Source organism: Sarcophilus harrisii, chromosome 5, assembly GCF_902635505.1.
Source record: "Sarcophilus harrisii chromosome 5, mSarHar1.11, whole genome shotgun sequence".
Taxonomy (NCBI): Eukaryota; Metazoa; Chordata; class Mammalia; order Dasyuromorphia; family Dasyuridae; genus Sarcophilus; species Sarcophilus harrisii.
Window position 1 is genome coordinate 159,629,158 of NC_045430.1, and position 23,358 is coordinate 159,652,515.

Here is a 23,358-nt window from a genome sequence, read left to right on the forward strand (position 1 = left end):
TGCCAGCAATTCTGTCTGCATAGGACTGTACTTAGGGGATTGCCAAGAAGCTGCAGACACCACTCGGCACTGCCAATACAGCATAAGGTTTTGTTCTTCCTCCTCCCACCCTAACCCTTAGCGCCCCACCCCCCCACCGCCACCCTACTCCCGAGCCCTAACCCCAAACCTACACTCCGGCTCGGAGAGGAACCGGAGGAGGTGGAGAAGGGGGCGTGGGGGGGAGGAGTCTCGGGGAGAAGGGGGCGTGGAGAGCAGGGAAGAGAGATCGGGAGCAGAACAAACAACTTCTCCCCACGTTTTGTTTACATAGCAGGTGGACTCGACGTCAGCGAGGACGCTTTACAGAAAATCATAACACTATCCTGCTCCGCGTTCTCCTCCTACTTGGAACTAAGAGAGAGGTGGGGAGGGAAGGAAAGAGAATATAGTCCCGAGCCGCTTTTTATGGGCATGAGGCGGGGGAGAGTGCGGGGGAGCGCTCTTCCCCGGCTACTTTTTTGGGGGGTCGTGGTAAACCATAATAAACAGTCCGCACCTAGGGAGGAGCCCGCGGACCACCGCTCTCCAGCCCCCGCTCCCGCTCCTCTGGCAAGAAGCGGTCGCTGCGAGCGAGCGGTGTGTGTACGTTTCACACTGCCAATAACACACACACACACACACACACGCTCGCGCGCGCGCGCACACATACACACAGACACACACACACACACACACACACACACACAGGAGAGAGAGCGCGAGACAGCGCGAGCCTCCGAGAAAGCGCGAGACGCGCCGGCGCGTGCAGCTGCCGCCCCGCCGCCTCAGAGCCCCCGGCGCTGCCCTGCGCCGCCAGCGGAGGAGCAGTCCCAGTTATTTATGCCGCTGTAGTTCGGTGCGACCCCCCCCCTCCCCGCCGGTGCCTGCCGCGGCGTCCCTTCTCCTCGGCGCGCGCGCGCGCTCACACCCACCACACACACGCACGCACGCGCGCACATACACCCCCCCACCCCACCCCCCCATTCCCGGCGGCAGCCGCACAGACTTTGTGCGCGGTTGCGTGGGTTGGGGCTTTCGGCGGCGCCTCTCCTCCTCGGGGGCACCCTCCTCCGGACGCCCCGTTCCGCGCCTCGCTCTTCCCGGTAAGTTTCTTCTCCTCCACTTTTTCTTCACCCTCTCCCCTCCCCCTTTCCTTAGCCTCTCCCCGCTCTTCCCGAGCCTCCCTGACCCCCCCCGCCCTCCAACGCCAGCCACCGCCGGTCCCAGACTCCGGGCTGGACTTGACTTCACGCTCTCCTGCTCCCGTTGCGGGAAAGTTTCACCCCAGCGGCCGCCTTCCGTGCCGCGGTGCAAGTGTGACATGTGTCAGACTTCGGCTCGGCATCTGGCTCGCGTTGCTGCCTGCCTTCGCAGCACCACTTGTTGTCTTTTTTTACATTATTATCTGGGATTTGGGAACGGGAAGGGGAACTGGTTGCTGTTAGCTTTTTTTTTTTTTCTTTGCATAAATTTTAGCTTAAAGTATGCAAAACGTAGCCTTGCCCGGAGAGACTGTGTTTAGAGAAACTATGTGTCGAAACACCAGATGTGGGTGTTTACCAGGGTTTGGGGGGCGGGGGGAGTGTTCAATATTGTTTGTGGCCTCTCCTTATTCGCATCTTTTTTCTTTTTCCCCTTCCGAAAAGCCAAACTAACAAACATCTGGTGTTTAGAAGCACACACTTTATGGATCCATTTGTTGACCCTTATTTACTAAACTGCACAAGTGCATGCTTCTTATTATGTCAGGAAAACTTCAGTTTTTATTTAAAAGTAAGTACTTCTCCAGAAATTGAAAAAAGAGAAAAAAGGGCATTTCTTCCTATTTAGGAAATCTTCTTAAGTTAGATAAAGAAATTACCTTTCCAACCCAGGAAGCATTTCACAATGACTGACTGGCTTTTAACATTCTTTACCTTTTCCTAACGGCCCGCTTCCCCCGTCACTGTCTCTTCTTTTTCCTCTTTGGAAGTTTTTCCCTTGTTTACTTGGGTGTTGGGATAGTGTTGCTTAAATAAATTCTCCTTCGGTTCTTTTATTAGGTCATCTGAGAGACAATCGAAACCTCCTTCATGTGTGTTTGTTTTTGGATATCGGTGAATAGGAAAGAAAGGGGAGAGAATTAAGTTGTGACGAACATCTTGCTGTTGGTACTTTTGTATCCCTAGTCCCCTTCGCATCTCATCAGATGCACGTGCAAATGATGGCGTTCGCCACCCACTCTCACTGGCCAGGGGAGGTTACTGCACTGAATTCACGCCGTCTCTGAAAGCTTAGCTGTGGCAGGTCCTTAGCCTATGCACAGCTGTCTCCTCTGCGCACTAATGGAGAATGCTAACTTTGAACCATATGCCCCAAACAATGCACTGAGAAGTGGTATATGAAACCCAGGGTATTTCTGGGGGCAAGTTAGGTATTGTTGACCATGGCTATGTTGACATTTACATGAAATTCTGAAGTTGTTGGAAATATACTGATTTTGTGTGTGTGTGTTGAATATTTGTGCTGTGGGGCAGGGAGGCTGAAGTATTATTCTATGACTTTTGTCACTTTTGGGTTCAGTTTTTCCTGACTAAAACAGATAGTAAAATTGTAAAGTTTGAGTTTTTCTGTAAGCAGAATCAAACCTAGAGATGATTCAACAGTTATAGACTTTACTCATAGTTAGGGAAAATAAGTAAAATACTGCATAATCTAAGAACGAGATTAATTTCTAGTTTTCATTAAGCATTCTCCCCACAGATTTTAAACAATTAATGAGCAGCTGCTCTCTACAGTATTTTTTTTAAAACACTCTCTCCACATGTTGAGTTTCATTCAATCAGTTTCTGAAGGATTATACTTTAAAAAAAAATACGAATTTCATAACAGGTGGTAAGCTAATCAAAAAAAAAAATAGGCCCTTCTTGACCTTTCATGACATTTCATAATGGAGTTGTTTTGAGAGAGGAACATGGTATATGAAAGGAGTTTAGGTATAGTTGAATTAGGACACATATATGTAGGTGGGTTGTGACATTTGTCTAAATATATATTCACAGTACAAATCAATTTTTTTTTTCACAGTGGGATGCCTTTTGGTGAAAAAGAGATACAAAATACTCTTACTCTGTCTAGAAGATCAAGGCAGAAATAGCAGGTCAACAGGAGGTAGAAAATGAGTATGAGCATGTTAAGTGGTGGAAGTGGAAGTTTTCCAGCTGGAAGTATTCACAGAGCTTTAGTTTTTGAAAGCAAAAGTTTGCCTGGAAGGCATACTTTTTTTTTTTTTTTGGCATGCTCTTGTAGATCTATTAATTTGATTAAAGAGTAGAAACTAGAAGAGGTGTATATTATAGTGTGTCTGTGGTATTTGTCAAAATTAAGACAAAAAAGATTAGTTTGGAGATACTTTGTTCTCGAAGTTTGGCACTGTAGCAGATACTAAAGCTAAGATCTTCTATTTTATCAAAAATCCTATTTATCATTACTGTCACCAAGATTTTTGTAAAAGCTGTTTTTTCTCATTTGTGGCAACTTTGGAATTTAAAAAACTCAATATTTGTATAACATTGCTAAACAAATCATATCACAGACGTCTAGGGCAGTATTATGTTCCATAATTGACTATACTTCTGTCTAGATGAATAGCTATGCAAGCTGTGGAAGATTTGTAATTTTAATTTTTTAGATACTTAGATTTTTTTTTTTTTAACACAAAAGATACCAGGGCTTACAGTTTCATAGTAGTTGCCTAAAGGAATGAGTGTCAAATTATTGTTGAGCAAAAGGAATGTCTCATATTTTAGGTTACATTGAGGTCACTAAATCTTAAAAAGGAGACAGAAATTTGATCACATCCTTCTGGAAGGTAAGTGGAAAAGGAGAAAATGTTTAATTTTTTTTAAAGAGGTTATTCCAAAAGTATACTTTTAGGTGCTATAAAAAAACAGATTTTTTAGTTGGGTAATTTCACTACCTGAAGGAAATGAACATTTTTATTCTTATGTTATTAAAAATACATTTTAATATAATACATTTAATTTATAATCAAAAATAAATTTAAGAGACTACAGATTGATCAGGAAAAGGACTATTGAAGACTATGTAAAATTGATTCTGTTAATCTTTGGCTTCTAAGCTGATCTGTAAACTGAAACAGAACATCATTTTTAACACACTCCATAACCTGAATGAAGTACATGCTGGGGAGGCCTTTAGTTACATTATGCTCTGCTTGGGTTCCTGTGCAAAAGTGATGTTAGTACATGAATTTTGCTTCCTTATACTGATAATGTATTGACTTTACTGAGAAATTAGGAGGTGGAAGGGAATTTGTATTGTGTTTTTGTTCTGGGCATATAAAATAAAAAAGAATTGTTGACTGAGTATAGAAATAATACAACTTCTTTTTATAATAAGAGAAAATTATGAATATTGTTGCACTACTAGAGTTAGTGTACACAGATCTATTTGACTGAAAGGCTTCATTTCCTTTGTATAAAGCAAAAAAAATTTTCACAGAAACATAAACAATTATGAGTAATGTAGCCTAATTAGAATTACTCCATATAATAAGCATATTTAAATATGTGAAAGATGTTGTTTCATACTAGAAAATACCATGTTTTATTGTATTGAGAAACATGGAATAACCATAGCAATATAATGGAATGTAGCAAATCATCTTTACTGTGTATTCAGTTGTTTTTCTTCTCGGAAAAGATAAGAGTAGGATGCAAAATTTTAATTATGTTAAAAGACAATTATATGTGATCTTAATTAAAAGATTTATATTTAGTGCTATATCACCCTTGTATATTTTCTGTATTGACAGGTTTATGTTAGAACAGCTATGTTCTAATGCTAATAGAAAACTGAATGATGGAAGTGTCCAGGTATTCCTGATTCTCAAAATGAAAAAAAAAATGAAGAGATCACATACTTATTTGAAGGAGAAGTGAATTAGAACATAGATCACTAAGAAATATTCAGTATTTGCTAATGGAGAGAATTGCATATCAGAGAGAAATTCATGAATGATATCAGTTCCTTTGCAAAAAAAATGAATACTAATTTTTGGTGTTTTTAATATCTACTTGATTGTTTTCTTAATTTGGTGATAGCTAGTAGTGCAAGTCCTGATTTAAAGAATCTGTTTAAAACTATATTGATGATTTAACTCACTATCATTTGTTTTGGAAAAAAAAAAGTGTTCCTTTAATTTAGATTGAACCATATAATTGTGGGATCATAGAATAAGAACAGGCTTTAACCATAACCTAGTTTTATACATTTATCCATAGAGTTTAAATGAAACTTCCCCAAACCTATTACACAGAGATGATTATCTATATCCTTAAAAGTCTTTGGGGAAAGCAAACTGTCTTAAATATCTTTGAAAATACTCTAGAATGTTGCTTACAATTCCTAGGCATCCTAATTTCTGTACTAATTTTCGTGTGTTGTAAATTGCTTTTATTTTTCTTCCATTTTTAGTGGAAAGAAAACAATTTCTTGTCCATTTCTGTATTTCTTAACATACTTGGATTCTTGTATCTTTTCTTATATCCTTTTCTTTGTGAGGTGATATGACTTTAGTTTCTTAATATTTCTATAGGTTTGAAATAGTTTTTGTTGTTGTCTTAAGGAACCTCGCACAGATTCTCATTTACCTATTTCAAGACCTCAAATTGGACTTTTACAAGTCTTAGACAATGTTGAATGAAATGGCAATGGCCTGGCAATTTTACAGTTCTTACAAACTATATTCCTTTAGCATAGATGAGCAGAAACTGTTGTACAGAAATTCATTATCATGGAATTTATGAACCTAGAAGCTGCATTTTATGAAAAATCATATTAGAGATTTTCCAGTTATCTTCATGTTACAAAAAATGTATTCTTCAGTTTGTTAATTTATGCCTGCCTTTTGATTCATTGCCTTTACTATGTTTCCACATGTCTTCTGCTGATCTGCCCAGATCAACCTATATTTCTAAAAATGTGTAACTTCCACATAGTTTAAGGAAATGTCATCTGAACATTATTTTTTATATATTGTAGAACAGTCTTCAAAAAAGTTGAGTGATTCTTCAATTTAGTATGTTCTCTGTATTTTTCCTTGAAATCTTTTTAACAAACATAAAAGTCAACATTTAACTACTTTATATTTAGATACAAAGACATTTTGCGTAATTTAACATGGAAAACTATTTTATAAGTTTTTGCTACATTTTAAAATGTCATATTATCAAATATTGGCCATAGTTATTTTGAAGAGATTGTAACTCCAATTTTACAATGTAAGCTAATAAAAATGAGTTTAGTACACAGAAATTTTCTGTCTAGTCAGTTTATTTATTTGTACATTGTGTAAATATGTGACCACCTTATGCATTGCATTCTACCAAACATTAGAGAGAGATGCAAACACACATGCAATTTTGCCCTCTAGGAACTTACAGTCTAGTTGGGGAGATAAGGAATATAGTTCAAAGTGTTAAATTAGTGGAAAAATCACATGTGATTAAATGCCAAAATGACTGTTACAGAAAATGCTATATGATAAAGAAGAAACCACTTATTAAGAGATGCTATCTATCATGTACAAATAACTTTTCCTCCTTCCTATAAGCTGATAGTTGACTTTATATCCTAATCCTGCCTCATTTTGAACTTGTGGAGTTTTGAAAGCTAGGTGTCCTGTCTTAGTGAGAAAAGCATTTCTTTATCATGTAGAACATTGAAGGGAATGTGGTCTGCTGGAAAATACAATGAAGTAGCAGTCAGTATACTTGGGTTCTAGGGTGGATAGTGTTGCTAACTGACTGTTGTGCAAGTCGTGCCGTCTAAAATGAGGGAGTCAGAGGAAGTCTCAGTTCTTCAGTTTCTATTTTTCTAGTAAACATGCTAGCCAATACCTAATCCAGGACTTTTTTGTGAAATTATATCTCTTATATTCTTTTGCTGATGATTGCTTTTTTAAATTCAGTCTTCTCCCATCTATACAACTAGCATTGTTGAGATAAATCATAGTTTTTTTTGTTTTGTTTTGTTTTGTTTTTTTTACTACTTTGAGGGATATGAGCATACTCCCATTTTGACATTTCTTTGAATTCAGAATTGTACATTTATTTTCATTAAAATGACAATTAAACTTATATGGTAGAAAAGTATGTTGCTGCTAAGGAAATGAATACTGCAGAATTTTAAAGTTTTCAACATTATTAAGTAATAATAATAAACAACATAATAATAAAATAATATAATAACAAAATATAATAAACAATCTTAATTTTTCCCAATTGGTCTTTGAGGAAATATTTTAAATTTCTAAATAGAATTCTAAGATTTTTAGATTTACCTTTTAAAACTTCCCTAAGCAGAAGTCTTAGTTAAATGAGAATATTTTGTTTAACAAGTTATTATTATTATTTACTGTAGCATTATTTTCAATTCTAAAAATGAATCAAAGACTTACCAGTAGGAGAAAAATACAATTTTGTACTTGAATCTGAAGAAAGATATTTGCAATTTTTCAGTAGTAAATATCTGGGGAAAGAGCTTTTTAATTTAAGTATTCAGATTTTAAGAATATTCAAACTAACAAAAACTTTTTCTTTATTTTTTCCTTTCATTAAAAAGTTTTCTATTCCTCCCCTGAATTCTTAATTTCATGACTTCTTATGGCTCACAAATGACCTTGTATTCTTAAAGGATTTGTCAGTAATGTATAGATTCTACTAAGACCACATAACCTGAAAAGACTTTGAATTTAGGTCCAGTGATGAGAGAAGGATCTTTATCAGGTGTTTATCAAGATCAACTTAGCTAAAGTCAAAGAGGCTCATCTTCAGGTTAACTGCAGGGTGGTAATTTTTTTCTAGGAACTTGTTCAAACTGGATATCGTAATATTTTATGTCATTGGAGGGAGTACCCACACTGATAAAATAACATACTTGAAAATGTCTCAAAGAATCCTCTTTCTATTCCTAATCCTATTCCATATTATTTTCATACCTAAATTTGTTAATCTATCTGAATGATTTTAATTTCTTAAAAAAAAAAGCTGTCCTTTGATCTCTACCTTTTACCTTCTTCATTCTCTCCAAAGTACATTTCAAAATAATATCTTTGTCTCATACTTTTAATTTGCTTTTGTTTTAATTCTGCATGGTCTTGGCCTGTCCCGAAGGAAGCCTCTTGGTAGAGTTGTGGGTTCAAGTGTTGGGTCTGATAGACACACTGGCTGCCTGATCTTAGGCAAGTCACTTAGCATCTCAGTGGAGGCAGCTCTTAACTATTCTAATAACTAATAGTTAACTATGGTAGAGTTTCCTAATCTAATGAAATCATAATTCCTGTCCTTTGCCCTGTTTTCTAATTCAGTGTCACCACTGTTTTCTTACTACTGTTAGTAAAAGATTGAGTTCATTCTTGATTTAAAGTTTAGCCATAGTGATGAGTGGTTCCTCTCCTCCTTTTTATTCCATATCTTTTTTTTTTTTTGGGGGGGGGGGAGAACCCTATCACATTTGCCTAGTTATTTGAATTGTTGCTTAAAAATCTCATTTCATCTGGCAGTATTACCTAGCTAGCTGATCAGAGTAAGGAATCTCTTCTTTCAAAAATTATTGTAATAACTGAAAAACAAACAGCTCCAAACTATTTAATGGACAGTTACATTCTACAGTTGAAAATTAGTAAATTTGAGTACATAAATATTTGAGTGTTGTCACCAAATAAAATGTGTAGCAAAGCTAATTTGATACATTCAGTGATACATATAATCACTGTTGCCCTTCAGTGTAATTAAGTATAAATTGTAAATAATTCTTGTAAATGAATCTAATCAGTGTGTTAACTTTATAGAGTTGTAGAGAAGAGATCATTGATGGACAGAATGAAGGAGGTGCTCTGCTGTCTTACTTAATGATTCCTGGATCCATTATTCAGGAAAATTATCCCACTCTTCTGTGGAGTATAGACAGGTTTAATCAACAGAGTTGAGGAGTTGGGTCTTATGAATTCCCTTTTCCTTGCCCAAGAGTCTATTTTTAAAATAGATTAGGCAATATAGTTAAATTTGTTGGAAGGCCTACCTATCTCAATCAGAGCTTCCATTTCATTTGTATAGATGCCTAATCATTTTCCTTTTTTTTTTTTTTTTTAACACCTATCACTAAGATATGATTGACATAAGGGGATCATTTTTCCCTCATTTCCCAACTTTTTTAGGGAGATACTTAACTATATGAACATCATATTGAAGACATTTCAGACAGTGGTCTTAGAGATATGTAATGAAGATTTAGGTGGCAAAATGGCATGCAATTTGTCTTCCTGGGAGAGAATGGAAGAGGGAAGTGTAGAAAAGATTTTAAAGTGAATATTGTCTAATGCCTTTTCACCTTTTTTAAAAATTTCTTTCCATATTATGCTCTGCCCAATCCCTTTTCTTCCCTCTAGTAGAACAAAATTAAAGCTCTAAAGGTTCTTAGCTGCTGTCTATTCTAACATTTCTTTTAGAAATGAAGAAGGCATGAAATTTGCTCAATGTCATTTAGCTAGTAAGTGAGAGAGCCAGGATTCAAATCCACATCTTTTATCTATGTGTTCATCATCTTGCTTTTGTGAATTATAGCATCCCATTTTGAGGGTTGAACTCTTAAAGGTACTTGGATTAGGAGATAATTCTACTATATTTTGCTGTATTATTAATACTACTACTTTTTCTCAACATTTTTTTGCATAGGTATAGACTGGGAAAAAGTTAAGATTTGTGACCTTTCATACTAGTTTTGATTAAATAATACCAGAAGGCTATATATTTAAAGCCCTGAAATGAAATGACAAATTTTGAGGACATTTCATATCCTCTTTTTTTGCCTCTTTGGACACAATGTTTTCTTAATCAGAGTATTTCCTTGAAACTCCTGTAGACCTTCTCTTCCCCAGATGTTCAGTTTTTCTTCTTTTCCCTTAAAATTTCTCTTATCTGAATGCACAGTAGCCGTTAAGTATTAAGGCTATTAGCAAGATATAGTAATTTACACTAAGGTGCGGAATATCCTTCATTTTATGATCAAGTTTCCTTTCCTTTCCTAGCTGATAGGATTTAAAACTATAGTATTATTCATCTCTATCCCAAACACATATACTTTTGTTAAGTAATCCATAAATCCCAGTTAAGACAAAGAATTGATCTAACAATTTCCATAGACATGGGTTCCCTAATTCGTGAAAACAGAATTGAGAGGGGTTCATGTAGTTTAATGGGATTATTGGAGTGACTAAATAACAAGATTGGAGACAAGCAATTTGACTTGATACATGTTGTAGGGGCTTGGAGACCTCCCTGGACTTGTTAAAAACAAAGGGGATTCAAAAGCATATTAAGTGGATATTGACCTTAGTGGAATTATATGCTTGGAAATAACCTTGATGTTGGAATTTCCCTTCCCTAAAGAATATTTTGTGAGTTTATTTCACATCTTTAATTAGTTTTCAATGGCTCAAAATAGGTATACTGATCTCAAATCTTTGTTTCAGATTAAAATTATTAAAATTGTATAGTTCCTTGAGCTCATTTGCCATGATTTTTATTTCCTTCAAAATTTTAGTCATCCTCTCCCAAACAGGATCCTTTCTAAAATATACTTAGTACTAAATGTATTATTTTAGATGTGATCTGAGTAGGGGATATTAAAGCAGAATTGTCATCACCTTCATTCTGTATTTTACACTTCTTTTTATGCTTCCTATAATAACCCTTTGGCTACCATGTTATGCTATTAATTTGTTTTGAATCTACTAAAACTTCCAGGTCTTTTTAATAAGAATTTTTATTTAGACATCACCATGTTATTTTGACCTTGTGTGGGTTGATACTTTAAACCCAAGTAAAAGATACTACATTTCAACTTTTCACTGTAGTTTTAGATTTTAATTCTCTCATTTAATGCATTAAGTATCTCAACTAGTTCTACATCATTTGAAGATTGGATAAGTATGTCATAATGCCGTTGTCCAAAATGTTGTTTAAAATGTTAAAGAGTACAGATCAATCAAACAGGAATTCCTTTGCCACATTACTAGATAGACTCTTTTTGAGTTGGTATGTATTTCTTAAAGTCTACTTTTGGTTTTGGTCATTCTTCCATTCTGAATCCAAGTAAATGCATTTTGTTGAAGAAAATAATATAGTCAATTTTGTCAAATGCTTTGGTGAAAACCAAGCATGTTGTCTCAGAGATTTTCTTGTTCAGTTTATCTAGTTGAACAGGGGAATAAAGTTAGTTTCTCATGGCTTATCCTTGCTGAGGTCATGCTGGCTCTTAATAATATTTGCTTTCCTATCCCTATTTTGTAAGAAAAAACAAGTTGCATTCTTTAGGCATATTTTATATATACTACCTTTTAGCTTTTTTGGGGGGGGGAGAAGAGAAGAAGCAACATACTTCTTGTCCATCTCTTCTCCTATTGCAGATGTCATTGTGTTAAAATGTAGTTGTTTTTTGTTAACTGACTCGATTTAAGTTTTAACTCTTGTTAATGCTTAACATTTTTTTAATCCATTTTTTTCCTTCAGAGGTCATTTTCTTTTTTGTCAAAAAAAAATAGAACAATTCAATTTTATATTGATTCTATCTTCTTTCCATTGTTCATTATTTTGTAAAGAAAGCAAGCCCAACTGGCATCAGTAATATTGCTGTGTCAGTTCTGTGCTTCATTTAACATGCTAAAAGTAATTTATCTTTTCATAATATTTACCTTAGTAACCTTATCTCTTGCATTTTGTTCCTGGTATTTTAAACTATCGAACTCAGTGTGGTGTTAGGTTATATATTTGGCAAGGTTTGTTTTTAAAAGCAGACCTCCACCCCAACTCCCAGATATCTTCCTTTTCTATTCCCATGGATATTATAGATGGATCTAATCCTATTAGATTGTGAGTTTCTTGAAGGCAGGGATTGTTTTTGGTCTATTTTTGCATCCTAGCATTTGACATAGGGCCTGATACACAGCATATGTTTAATAAATGTTGATTGATGCAGTCTTAAGACTGCATTAACAGGAACTGGAGTTCAACTCAATTTGACAGCGTACTATTGAGTTGCAATTTCAGCAGGAACAGCCTAACTTTTTAAACTTTACAAAATTTGACTTTATAAACTATACTTTATCAGTTATGAATATTCTGTTTCCAGGGAAAGAGACTTTCCCCCTTTTTTCTTTCCATCTCTTATCTTATGTGCTCTCAAATGCTATTTTATATACTTAAGGTAACCACATTCTTGCTCTCCTTTTTTTTTAAAGGGCTTTTTCAAGTTTACTTTCTGATACCTATTACAACCATAATTTTATAATCCAAGGGAAAAACATAGCTCATTATAAAGATGCTTAACTGTATTATTACTTTGTGTTATTAGCTTTCACTGACCTATCATCTTTGATCTGCTCCCTAATTGTGCTTTGAATTCCTTTCCATTAGTATTATATTCCCAGTGGGATCATGCCAGATTCTATATTATGGACATTATAGCACTGAGGAAATATTTACTTTTATTACTGTATTTATAAGGATACAATTTTTTTTCAGTCATAGTTATCTGGGGCACACTGATCCCCCCAAAAATGTTTTTCTTAATTTAGGAAGTTTTTTCAGTTAAAAGGTTGTTTCTACAAAAAGTAAAACTTATATTTAATATGTACTGAAAAATAGAATGAAATCCAACTACTCAGATATCTTAAAATTAACAAGTTTCACCTAATAGTTTGGTTGATATCATTGGAAATAAGATATTTACTCAAATAAGGTACCACTTAAAAAGTAGAATATGAGTGACTCATCTTTTGTATTTTAAATATTTATAAAATAATAAAAAGTTAAAAGTTTAGTATCTGCATAAATTAATGTTTTATATATTTATTATATTTCTGTTAAGATATTTCTTTTTTATTGTTGAGTGTTATTCCTTCTCTCTAGAAATAAAGCTCAATATTTTGAATATCAAGTTTTTTTATTTTGGCTTATTATATCATCTTAATTATACTCTGACATCTTATTAAAGTAGTTGTAAACTCTTCATCTTTTTGGAATATACTTCAATTGTTGTTGTTTTTAAGATGACTACTTTAAAAATGCTTATTTGTGTCATAATTCCTTGGGGAGATAATTTAGAACTAGACCTGTCACTTCTAAGCAATATTTTACATGCCTCTCAACTTTGTTTTGATGTAGAAAGAGATATGCAAATCTCACAAAAATGAGAGACATTTTTAGGTATTGATTCATTAAAATTAAAATTGGCTTTTTCCTCATTGTTTAGTCTCCTTAGTGTCTTGTCTATTATTACTCCCCATCCCTTTTTTATCTACCTTGGAAGTGTTCAGTCTTTTCTTAATTATCATCTGTCTTATTGACTGAGGGAAGAAGTAATCAGTAAACATATTAAATAGTCGTGAATGTTTGGCATGTACTGTGTTAAGTGCTTGGGTACAAAATAGGGCAAATAAGTCCCTACCCTTAAGGAACTTACATTTATATGGCATTTGTTTTTTAGTTGCAAAATTTTTAAGTACTTTTTTCATTTGACCTTTATTACATTCTCATGTTGTTATAAAATAGTAGAAGTGAATGAGCCAAGATCTGAATTCTGAGATATTCTATCAGTTCAAGTTCTAATGGAGTAATTGCTGTAGTAGTAGTGAACTTGAACTGATTGTCATGGTAGTAAAAATTATGCATTAAATGAAAGGGATATTTTTAACTTGGCCTGTGTAAATCAATCTGTATACCAGATACTATGCTAAGCATTGGGGATATAAAGAAAAGCAAAAACATCTTTGTTTTCAAGGAGCTCATGCTGTGTTAGAGAAGAGAAGATGCTAAAATAACTGTACATCTGACAGGTACTGAGTAAATGGAAGGCAGTCTTCTAAGGAAGAGTTGGATTAAGGACAGAGAAAACAATCTCCTGAAGATCTGTGAGATTTTCCCAGTCTTGAGGGAAGTTTGGAGTTGGAAGTGATGAGGGAAAACTTTAGGAAGCTTTCCAGGAATGGGGTGTGTGTGTGTGTGTGTACGTATGTACGTACATGTGTGTGTGTACGTACGTGTGTGTGTACACTTAAATCCAAAGAGGATTTTCTATTTCATCCTGGAAGTAACAGGAAACTACTGGTATTTATTGAGTACGGGAGTGACTTGGTCAAACCTGCACTTCAGGAAGATCATTTTGACAGCTAAGTCTAAGATGACCAGGAGAAGGGAGAGACATAAGATAGGGAGACCAAGAAGAAAGCTATTGCAATAGTTCTGGCAGGAGGTCATAAGACAGTCTGCATTAGGGTAATGTCTCTGAATGGAAAAAGGAGATATATTGATGTTGTTTATAAAGGAAAAAATGAAAAGATCTGATTACTTGCCTTAGATGGCTATAAATAGGAAGTAGAGAAGAATAATGATGTAAGTTAAAAGTTTGGTGGGGTAAATAGAAGGCTTAAAATGTCTTCATTCTTTCTAGCTAAAAGGATGAGAAAGTCTAGACAAAAAGAAACATTGTTTTAAGGAACACAGAGAGTACTTATCATATTGAAATTACTTGAAATGAAACTCCCTTTCTTCTAAGTAATGGTCTCCAGAGTGAGGGCTGTGACCTTGACACCAAGGGAAGAATGATAAATCAATCAAAGGATGAAAAGATGAATCACATATCACCCATGATAGCCAGTCATGGGCTTGTTTTCAGGACAGCTCTACCACCCCCTTTATGTATAAACTTCATCACTAAAGAATGCTTTAGTCTGTTCAGGTGATCATAATAGTCTTAGTCTAAACATCTGCTCTAATCATGAAGGAAGAATTCCCATTCCCTGCTAACTGCTGTTCTAGATACTTCATAGAGACAGACCTTGGAACTTCTGGGAAGTGGCAAGTAAGAATTCCACACACTCTCCCCTGCCCATATTGAAGTTTTTTTGGGGATTGATTTTCTTTTATTAATGGAAAAGAAATTAGTAGGCCAGGATAAACAGTAATGGATGGATTGAGAATAGGCATTGCTGATCTTTACATTGTCTTATCTTTCCCCAAATACTTTCCACTGTATCTAAAAAGAACTACAAATTTCCCAGTCTCCACCAACCTCATCCTTATTCTTTTCTCACTCAACTGAAACTGTTCAAAGTTACCACTGATATTTTGATTGCCAAATGGCCCTTTCTCAGTCTTCATCTTTCTTGACCATTGTGCAGCAAACTGGTGAACAAACACTCTCTGTTTCCAGAATACTACTCTTCTTTCTCAACTGCTAAAAGTAATGTATCACATAATAAAAACTGATATTTGCACATTTAAGCTTGGAAACATTTTTCTATCCTCTATCAAAATCTCCTAAAAAAGTTTCAGTGAAGTTTAAAACCATTTGTTTAATATAAATACCCTCATTAATTTCCAGAAACAAATAGTTGACTTCAAATAAAATGGAAATTTAAAAAACTAACAAATAACTTTTGTGTAGTTGATGCATGTGATTGAAAAAGGATTATTATTCAACATAATTTTGCATTTATTTATCTTGTAGATATATATATATACATGCATATATGCATGTATATATATATATCTATATATATCTTTGTGATGCATCTTTTACACTGACAGCTATTAAAATCTACTATCTGTTTAACTAGTTTTTGTTTGATGACTTCCACTGATGGAGATCTCATTGTCAAGATAATCAATTCTACGTTTTCACAATTCTGATTATTGGAAACTTTTTTTTCCATATAACTAGCCTATGAATACCTATCCAACTTCTATTCATTGATCTTAGTTATGTTTTGGGGGACAAGAGGAAAAAGCATCTAATCTTTGTTCTTTATGATAGCTCTTCAGATGATTGGAGATAATTATCTTATTCCCTCTGAGTCTTTTCTACATTAGGCCAAATATTTTCACCTGACTTGAAGTTAGAAGACTTGGCTTTTGTCACAGTTTCTGCCACTGTCTCTGGGTGACTTGGATAAACTGTTGAGCTTTAGTAAGCTTTATCTTCTCCATTTATGAAATAAGGTAATTGGATTAAATTCATCATTAAGGTTTTTAAGCATGTTATATTTTAAACATTCCATGAGTCTGAGATCCTTAAATTCATCCTTCAGAACATGGTTTGGAATTTTCTCATCAAGCAAGACCCTGCATGCTTAACACCTTTTTAAAAATTATATACTCAGAAGTAAATATAATGCTACAGATAGAGACTGATGAGGGCAAAACGTAATGCACCTCCCTTAGGCTGTACCTTATGCTTCTGTTAGTGAATTATATTCACGTTAGCTTCTTTGACTACCAGTTTATATTATCTATTCATGTTGAGTTTGCAAACTACTAAAATATACTTTTTCTTCTGTATTGAATGCTATTTTGCTGTAGCTTTCCTATTTTGTAATGTGAAGCTAGAGTATCACATTATTAGATTTAATTCTTCATTACAACTTAGCAGTATCCTTTTGGAGTCTGATTCTGCCATAGAAATATTTGTCAATCCTCCCAGTTTTGCATTCACAAATTGGATACATTTCACCTTTCATTAAAGTCCCAGAAACTATAAGTTGAAAACTAGGAGACAAGTGGCTTTTAGGAAGAGGTTAAGCAGCATCTTTGTCCTATGTCTTTACCTTTGGCACTGACTAGCTTAGAACTAATATGACTGCTAAATGGATCATAAGGGACATTGAAATTTGGCTTGGAAATTCTCATTTCCAAATTAAAATAAAGCTTAAGTTTATAGAAATGTCTTTTCATGTTTGGCTTTGCCACAACCTAAGTGCTGCCATTGAAGAACTTACTAAGCACACAGCTGGTTGGCAGAATTGGGTTTAGAATTCAGGCCTCTTGTCATTAGGTGTTTACTAAGGGAGAGTGTGATGTAATATAAAGAACAGCAGACTTGGTATCCAAAGACATGAATTCATATCTTAGTTCTGCTTTTGTCTGTATGACCTTGGACAGGCTATTTATCTGGACCATAGTTTTTCAGCTGTAAAATAAGAATATAGGATATTAACATGCAGGACATTTAACTCAAGATTACAAGGTTTTTTTGACTACTGAAGACTGGTTTACCACGAGATTTTTATGTTTTCTCATAGGAGAAGAACCAGTTTCAAAGCATAGCTCATAGAGCTCATAGAGGAGAGTAAGGTAATTGACCTGATTAGAAGATGCAAATGACAACTAAAAAGATAAAACACTCCAACAAAAGTAGAGTTCATTTTCTTGTGTTCTCTTCTTCCTTGTCTTTGGCAGAACATAATATACAAGTAGAAGCTTTTTATTTTTTTTTTTAATTTTAGAGCCTTAGTCTTTTTCTTTTGACTCTTAGGTTTGTTTTCCAGTTTCCCTTATGACCTTTCTGATGAGAAGTATTATATTGATATCCCTTTTTACAAAAAACAAAAATAGAAGTCACTTCCTTTCTTTTTACTGCCTATTTTATTGGTTTAACCAATTCACAATACCTCTAACATCAAGATGTATTTTGTTTCTTTTTAAAAAAATAATCCCTTCTTATTTTACTATTTTTTTTATCATATAACAGAGGGAATATTTTATATGAAATCTATTTTTTTTATAATTTTGGGGCTTAGGATTTCATTAATTATTGGAATTTATATTAAATTTATATTTGAATAAATTTTAGAAAAGTTGGTTGTGCCATTGAATTTTCATTTGGGGAAATGTTAGTTTCTTTTATTGTGTGGCACAACCATAACACTTTTTTAGAAAATGAGGACCAAGCAGGCTTTGGGGAAGCAGAATAAAGTTTGAAATTAAGCATTTATGAAAAACAGGGTAATCTTTTTTTACAATTAAGACAACATGGATTAAAATATTTATGATTCGGGGTATAGCCACGTGAAAAAAAAAACCAGATAGATCTGTGGTTTCATTATAGTACTTACAGTATTTTCATGACCCCCAAAAAGGAAAAGTACAAAAGATCTAATATAATCAAGTATGCATTCACTGCTGAGATGTGCATTGCTTGTGACCTGTTACGTTTTCCTTGAGAACCAAAAAGTTCTCAATTATTTGTGTGAAAGTATTAAAAGTGTATGAGTGAATACATATGAAAAGATATATAGTGATTATATCATTTGTATAGTATGGAAAATGTGATGTAGGTGATGTTGAATAAAGGAAATTTAAAACAGGAAAACAATTTTATAAATTAGTCTTTCTTCATTTCTCAGTTTCTTCCTCTTTTGATCTATTCTTCTTAAATCATCTTAAATGCTTAGGCTTGACCATGCCACACTCTGCCTGAAATGCCCTTAGTTTATTCCTGCTGTTTATTGTAGCTAGAACTTAAAGAGCATTTTAAGGTTTATAATGTTCTTCTCATATATTATTTCATTTTATCCTTACGGCAATCCTGTAGGGATAAGTTCTATTATTACAACCCATTTTGTAAATGAGGAAGCTAAGGCACAGAGAGATTAAATGACTTTCTCAGGTCTCACACACACACACAGAGTATGTGAGGCAGGAGTCAAACTCGGGTCTTCCTGACTTCCAATCTGGCTTTCTATCCATTATGCCAGCTGACTTCTTCGTAAAGAGAATATGGAGTTTATAGACTATTATATAAAGGCTTGAACCAGGCATTTAAGGCACTACCAGTCTAGTTCCAATGTATTTTCCAAAGGACAACCCTATTCCTCTTTTCATTTACTGATATTACTGACATTACTGGCATATACTTGCCCTTCTCCACTCTACCTTCCAAATGTTCCCCATCGTGATATATTTTCTCCTCATCTATGCCTTTGATTTCTTTGTCCTTTCTAGGCTTAACCTCTGTATATCATTCTCTCTGAGAAACCATCCCTGATTCTTCCATCTAAAAGTAATTTCTCCCTTTTCAAAAAATTTTAAGGCATGAATTCCTAACCTGAGTTTAGTAAAATTTTTAAAAAGTATACATATGTGTGTGTATGTGTATGTATATATACGTAGCTTCCTCTGTGATCTTGTGTGTTTAAAAATATGATTCTGAGAAAGTGTGCATAGGCTTCATTGGACTGCCAAGGAATTCAAGACAATAAAAAAGGCCAAGAGTTTGTATTTTCTATTGTTCCCTTATTTACTCCATTGTTTTATACCTTATACAATAATTATTTTTGAATATATTATATCCCTTTGATAAATCTTGTAAGATTTTTGAATTTGAGTGTGATATGATTTTTCATCTTTATATTTCTGGTACTTACCATATTGCCTTCTACATTGTTGGGGATACTAAATGTTTGAGGAATCATTATATATACATACACATATGTGTATGTGTGCACATATATGTGTTTTTTTAGAACATGAAGTTATTGAAATATTAATTTGTCAAAAAACGTAAATTTACAAGGAAAGGTGCTTTTTTAAAAGGTTTTTTTAATTTGATGTTTTTTTGTTTTTATGATACAGTAATTCTTCTACAGAACACTCTCCCCTATTCTGAATTCTCCCTTGCAACAATAACAAAAAATGTTAGACCAAACATACCAACAAAACAATCACATCCTGCACCTATTGATCCCTCCTCCTCTATCAAGTGGAGGACATTAGGTTTTTATTGTGTATTTTGTGGAACCTGAACTGATCATCACACATAATCTGAGTTTGGCTGTCTTTTTAAAAAGTGTTGTTTTTTTTTTCTATCAGTTTTAGTCATTGTGGCTCTGCATCTTCAGCTCATACATATTTTCTTTGCTTCTTTGTATTCCTCATATTCATAATTTCTTATGGCACAGTAATATTTCATTATATTTCTATTCAGTACTTTGGTCAGACTCTAGTTGATAGACATACCTTTCTTCTTAATATTTTGTTACCACAAAAAGAACTGCAAAAATTTTGGCACAGCTGGAACCATTTTCACTGTCTTTCACACCCTTGGGCTATATATCCAGTAGTGGGAAAGCAGAGCATGAAGTTACAATCTGTGTATTGACTTTCTCACATAATTACAGATTATTAGCAGCTCTTAAGTAAAATTTAAATAAAATAATGATGGCTGGAAAGTTGAATTTCCTATACTTTCTGAGATATATGCTAATTAGACAATAATATAAACTGATGTGTTTGACCTTATTTTTGTCCTTGATTTTTTTTTTTTTTATCTAACTTGCTACTTTCTCTGTGCATTGTTTCTCGATCTCCCTTAGTCAATAACAACCTTGTCCCTTGGACCTTACATAGCTCTTTGTTTTAGAATTCTCATATAATATTGTAAGTTAGAAATATCTATTTTATGTCACTAATAAAATATAAATGATAACATTAAGTTTGCTATAATAATGATAGTAGTTAGCTTTTGTATAGCTAGAACTTTAAGGTTTGAAATAAATTTTATAAATATTATCTCATTTTATCCCCACAACAACCCTGAGATATGGGTACTATTATTATGCTCACTCTCCCCCCCTTTTTAAAAATTAGATGATCAAACAGAAGCAGATAGAAATTAAGTGATTTGATCAGAAGTCACACAACTAGTAAGTGTTTGAGGCCAAATTTGAACACTGGTCTTAAAGAATGAAGGTCTACCACATTTCATAGCTGCCTCTATATAGCATTTGAAGGTTTGGGAAACACTTCACCTATGTTGTCATTTGAGCTTCACAACAACCTTCTGAATTAGGTGCTATTATTAGCCCCATTTTATGGATGAGGAGACTGTCAAGTCATTTAACCTCTCTCAATTTCAAGGATTAAACATATAGTGACTTTCTGGAGCGTGATGTAAGCTCAACTCTATTGATTACAGGTGAGTATTTTACTCACCTATTCCATTACATTAAAGGTCTGGATCAAAAGTGGCCCCAAGAGGGACTTAATAAATGTAAATATTTGTTGTTCAGTTATGACTGATGCTTCATGGCCCCATTTGAGTTTTCTTGGCAAAGATACTGGAGTAGTTTGCCATTTCCTTCCCCAGTTTATTTTACAGTTGAGGAAACAGAGCTTAACAGGCTTATTAACTTTAAGATTTTGAGTTACGTTTGAACTCAGGAAGAAGAGTCCCCCTGAGTCAGGGCCCAAGACTATCTACTGTACCACATCCCTGCCTGTTGTAAGCATAAATGAAAGTATAGAGTATTGAAAGAAAATTTTATGATTGAAGATAATTCTTTAAATTAACGTAATTATCCTATTAGTAGAAAAATTAGTTTGTGCATTTAAAATTATTTTATAATCTAGATAAATACTTGTTTTATACACACACACACACACACACATAGACACACACACACATAGGAAAGAACCTGAACTGATTTCTAACATTTTTCAAGTGGTTTTACATAGAAACTCTAAGAAAGGTCTTTAAAGTTATCTAAAAGAGGGAAAAAACCCCATCTTTTTGGGTATACTATCTTTTGGGCAATATAGCACCCCATGCCTAGAATAGTCCTTGCCCAAAGGAGATGCTTAATCAGTGTTTATTTTATTTAATTGGGATGTTATGAATGGTGCTTTGAAAAATATAAAGATAAATTTCTTTAACTTCTGAAAAACATCTCTATAATATATATGTAATATATGAAGCTAGGAAGCTGGATGCTGAAGTGGATAGGGTACAGGGCCTGGAGTCAGGAAGGACTCATCTTTCTGAGTTAAAATCTGGCCTCAGACATTTATTAGCTGTGTGAGCCTGGGTAAGTCTCTTAACCCTGTTTGTCTCAGTTCCCTCATTTGTAAAATGAGCTAGCAAGGGGGAGACTGAGCAGTAATAGAACCCACATCCCAGCATTATTGTGAGGATAAAATGAAATAATATTTGCAAAACAGTTTTTCAAACCTTAAAGTTCTATCTATACAAATGTTAACTACTATCGTTATTATTTCAAACTTAATACTATTAATTAAATGATATTATCATTTATATATACTGAAGAGACATGAACTAAAAGGAACAGAATACTATAATGGAGTCAGGGACAAACGGCATGAAATAGTGAACTGAGAGTTGGCATTGAACCCAGGAAGACTTAGATTTAAGCCCTGACACTGGTCAAGGTAACTCTAACACTGTAAGTTGCAGAGATGTTGCAGACGCTTGTTCATAGAGGAATTTCCTCAACTAGGAAGTATTCTTTAATCAATGAAATCACAGATCCAGTTCCTATCACCTATCAACAGTTACTTCTCTGGAATTGGTGGGGAGGAAACAATTCATATTGAAAAAGTAAAATGTCAGTTAAAGGGTAATAATTATTACTCACAGATAACCTCAGTAATCCTAAGAAAATTTACCACACTTGTTTTCAAGGTCCTAGTAACTTCTAAAATTGCTCTTTACATTTCTCTCTGACCTCTGAATGTTTAGATTTATAGTGCTCTCCCTAGTTTATGGTACTATCAATAACCCTCATTTTTGGGTGCGAGAATGTCTGGGGAAGGCTTCCTAAAAGGGATGGTGATAGTGGTAGAAGGTGAAGTGACCTTATTAATGAATAGTCTGTGAATCAATCAAGGGATGTAGGAGTAAGACCAGGAAGATGAAAACATGACCAAAGGGGCAGAGATGAAAGCATGGAGGACTATGCATATGTAGACAGGAAGTATGATGTTTTAGATATATCGTACTGGGTTTGGAATCACTTGACTGGCATTTGAATCTTATATCTACTTAAAAAACTTTTATTAAAGGCCTACTGTATGTAAGCCACTGTGCTAAGTGCTACTTGCCACCTTTATGAGTTTGACTAAGTTACCAAAAATCTATTGGCTTCAGTTAACCTCATCCATAAAATGAAGAGATTGAACTACACCAGGAATTTGTGAACATTTTCATGTTTTACATCCCATTAGCAGTTAGATTAAGTTTATGAACCCCTTCTCTATTGTTTTGAAATAGTTGAAATGCAAAATTTAAGGGTTAATGAAAATAAAAATAACATTTTCCCCCCTAATCTGTGTTCACACACTCCCTCCCCTCAATCTGTGACATAGATTCTTTAGTAGTCTGTGAATTTCAGATTAAGAACCACTAGTCTAGATGATTTCTAAGGCACACATACAGTTTGTTACAAGCATCAATGCAGCTAACATTTGTAGGTAATGTTTGCTACAAGTAGCAAAGTTCTATAAGGTATTTTACTAGACTTTGCTCATACAATGCAATCTCAGCCCTCAAGAAGTTTATATTCCCATGGATTTCATTAATAACCAGAAAAAAATACAAAGCTGTAGGCTTATATTCATACTCTACCTAAAAGTTAAAAAAAAAATCTGCTGCAGAAAAACTAAATTAAATACAAATGGATAATTTGTTTTTAGTGGGCCAGAA

The 23,358-nt window shown here is 34.3% G+C and overlaps 1 protein-coding gene across 1 annotated transcript in view; it reads left to right on the forward strand.

Annotated features, from left to right (window-relative positions):
* The first annotated feature begins 733 nt into the window (after positions 1–733).
* The window catches only part of FOXP2 (forkhead box P2), a 696,776-nt gene continuing 674,151 nt past the window's right edge, over positions 734–23,358 (forward strand). The window contains exon 1 of the mRNA XM_031938846.1: positions 734–1,124. The gene's annotated coding sequence lies outside the window, so the exon portion shown is untranslated. The remainder of the gene's footprint in view (positions 1,125–23,358) is intronic.